We start from the raw sequence: 3,674 nt of genomic DNA, 5'->3' as shown, positions 1-3,674 counted from the left end.
GTGTTAGATATTTTCAGTACCTCAAACCAAAAAGGGAAATTCACACTAGGAAGGCAATAATAGGGTACCAGAAAATTGCCCAACTTTCCATCATGACTCCAATTCAGCAACTTCCATCTGAAGGCCTGTTGAAGTCTGCAATTCTAGATAAATGAGTTTTAGCCCAGGGAGGATTGGTATTTGAACTTTGACTGAAAGGCAAGATTTAATGGGGTAGGAGAGACCTCTAGAAAAAAAAATCAAGCAATTTAAAACTTCAGGTAAGTGAATTTGCAATTTCAAGCCAGCCACATTAAAAAAGATAAAGAAGAAAAATAATATTCCCTAAAGAATGTACAAAATAAGTACATGACAAAAAAGAAAAAGTACCCACTAGACTCTTTTTGAGCCACAAGACCCAGAAGCACAGGATGTTCCCCAAACCCTTTCCCCTACACACCCAATCCAGCCCCTCCTCAGCTGAACCACTCAAACGAACCACAGGACTTTTAAAAAAAAAGTCTCCCTGGAATGTCTACAGGCTGAAACAGACAACCTAGAAGCATCTGATACCATGAGGCCAAAGTAAACACTACAGAAAGCCAGCTTCAGAATACCAAAAGGCTGATTGACTGACGTAGGTGAAAAGTAAGAAACAAAGAGACTGATGTATCTCAAAAAACCCAACAACAACAACAAAAGCATCTGCGTTTAGATTAGAAACTGTGCCACCAGAACCCAGAAAACGAAGCATTGTGGAAGCATCATCAACATCCTGTGAAAGCCAAAAAGGGGGAAAGAAGAGGTAAAATTTACATGGGAAATCACTAAAAAGTTGACGTGTGAGGAATGTGTGGTAGGAAAAGTCCATCCATTTAGAAAGGAGAAAGCAAAAATTAAGATTAAAAAAAAAACCTACAACAACAAAAAACCCAAATAAACAAATCCATCAGTGAACTACTTATGGTTTATTTACTATTTACAATGGCTACTCAGCAAGTGTTTCCTACTTAAGAATTCTAGAACAGCACTCTTACAAACGGCAACAGATGGAAAGAAATATAAACCCCAAAGATCTTAGAAATGATTGAGGAGATAAAATCAACATGCAAGAAAATATTCTGTGCTCAAGTGTATGGTGGTGACCAACTCAATGGAAACTAGAAAAAGGGAGAAATCAATATGAATGAAAAGACTGGTCTTCATAAAATAAGTCCTTAAATAGAGACATTCTAGACTGGACAAAGTTAGGGATAATCATGTCACATGTCAGTCTTCTACAGTTTTACTCAAGGTTAAAGTTCGAGCCATGGAAGGACTTGATTGAGGATATTTATTAAGAGGAATAATACCCTCTAAAAAGATCTGTACTTTCCCCATGGTCATCTCTGGCTCCCAGATCTACATACACCTTGGAATATATCAAAACACCGCATCTACTTCTGCCAGGGGTTAGGAGTCTTCCCGGAAGTGTCAAACAGGTGGTGGACAAATTGTGTTCAATGTCTCAGCTCAATCTGGAGTCTTCTACCATAGAGGACTCTTCTCCACCCTTCATCTATCATGGGAACCTGCTATCCAAAGCAAACTAGAGCAACAGGCTGAGTTTATCCTTCCTTCCATTAATAGAAATTTCTTTAGCACCTACTATAAGTCAAACACTACTATGCTAGGCACCAGAGATACAAAGACAAAAAGAAACAGTCTTTGACCTCAGGAAATTTACATTCCTTCTAGGAAGATAGTATGTATACATGTGAATGTATGTGTGTGTGTGTGTACACATATAATTTTTAAAGTAAATAAATACAAAGTAATTGAGGGAGAGGGCATTAACAGTTGGGAATCAGAAAAAAATGACATTTGAGATGAGCTCTGTAGTAAGCAAGGGATTTACAAATTTTAATACTTACCTTCTGTCTTGGAATCAATACTAAGTATTGATTCCAAGGCAAAAGAGTGGTAAGATCTTGGTAACTGGGGTAAAGTGACTTGCCCAGTGTGACACAGCTAGGAAGTGTCTGGTGCCAGATTTGAACTCAGGACCTCCAATCCACTGAGCCACCTAGCTACCCCTACACAAGGGGTTTTAAAAAGAGGTGATAAAGTAAATTAGGTGAACACAGAATAGTATATATGTCAGATCTTTGGGAAAGGAAAGATTTTAAGACCAAGCAAAAGTTAGGGAAAGAGGTGATAAAGTAAATTAGGTGAACACAGAATAGTATATATGTCAGATCTTTGGGAAAGGAAAGATTTTAAGACCAAGCAAAAGTTAGGGGAAGAATAAAGTTGACGGCGGCGACCGTGCGAGTGGGGACCTAGAGGCTGCTCCCACCCAGGCCATGGCCTTGCCAGGTGGCAACAAGGACAATATCAGAGCTGGATGTAAAAAATGTGGCTATCCTGGTCACCTGACTTTTGAATGCCGTAATTTTCTCCGAGTAGATCCCAAAAGGGACATAGTTTTAGATGTCAGCAGCACAAGTAGTGAAGACAGCGAGGAAGAGGCTGAGGAACTCAATAAATTGCAGACTTTGCCTGAGAAAAATACAAATGAGGAAGAAGAAAAAAACAAAAAAGGAAAAGCAAAGAGAAAATTAAATTGAAAAAGAAAAGGAAAAGGTCTTATTCATCTAGTTCTACTGATGAAGATACTTCAAAGCAAAAGAAACAGAAATCCCAGAAGAAAGAAAAGAAAAGAGAAAAAAAAGCAAAACAAAAAAGGGAAAACATCACAAAAAGGAGAAGAAGCGAAAAAAGGAAAAACATTCTTCATCTTCTGATAGTTCAGACTCCTCTAGTAGTAACTGAAACATCTCCCATTCTGCTGACATTTTTTATTTAAGGGATTTAAACTTCCTTCAGTAATTATGCTTTGTATTAAAGTCACACTTTCCAGTCAAGCATTCCTCTGTATACAAGGCCAACGCTGCTCTTGACCTGCCCAAGGTTGTCCCTATAATATACATATATACATATATGTGTACATAAAAAAAAAAAGTTAGGGGAAAAAAATCACAAAATTTAAAATAAATAATTTTGATTACATTAAATTAAAAAGATTTTGTATAAACAAAACCAATGCAACCAAAAATGGAAGCAACAAATTGGGAAAAAACTTTATAACAAAAGGCTCTGACAAAGGTCTAATTACTCAAATTTACAAAGAGCTAAATCAATTGTACATAAAATCAAGCCATTCTCCAATTGATAAATAGGCAAGGGACATGAATAGGCAATTTTCAGTTAAAGAAATCCAAAATATTAATAAGCACATGAAAAAGTGTTCTAAATCTCTTATAATCAGAGAGGTGCAAATCAAAACAACTGTGAGGTATCACCTCACACCTAGCAGATTGGCTAACATAACAGCAAAGGAAAGTAATGAATGCTGGAGGGGAAGTAGCAAAATTGGGACATTAATTCACTGCTGGTGGAGTTGTGAATTGATCCAACCATTCTGGAGGGCAATTTGGAACTATGCCCATAGGATGCTAAAAGACTGTCTGCCCTTTAATCCAGCCATAGCACTGCTGGGTTTGTACCCCAAAGAAATAATAAGGAAAAAGACTTGTACAAGAATATTCATAGCCGCATTCTTTGTGATGGCAAAAAAAAACTGGAAAATGAGGGGATGCCCTTCGATTGGGGAATGACTGAACAAATTGTGGTATCTGTTGGTGATGGAATAC

The 3,674-nt window shown here is 37.4% G+C and overlaps 1 pseudogene; it reads left to right on the top strand.

The window, feature by feature from the left end:
* The first annotated feature begins 2,269 nt into the window (after nucleotides 1-2,269).
* On the top strand, nucleotides 2,270-2,808 carry LOC100023420 (protein SREK1IP1-like; annotated as a pseudogene).
* Nucleotides 2,809-3,674: the final 866 nt, after the last annotated feature.

Source organism: Monodelphis domestica, chromosome 4, assembly GCF_027887165.1.
Source record: "Monodelphis domestica isolate mMonDom1 chromosome 4, mMonDom1.pri, whole genome shotgun sequence".
Lineage (NCBI taxonomy): Eukaryota > Metazoa > Chordata > Mammalia > Didelphimorphia > Didelphidae > Monodelphis > Monodelphis domestica.
The sequence above is the reverse complement of the archived record's forward strand: the minus strand, read 5'-3'. Positions and strand labels throughout refer to the sequence as shown.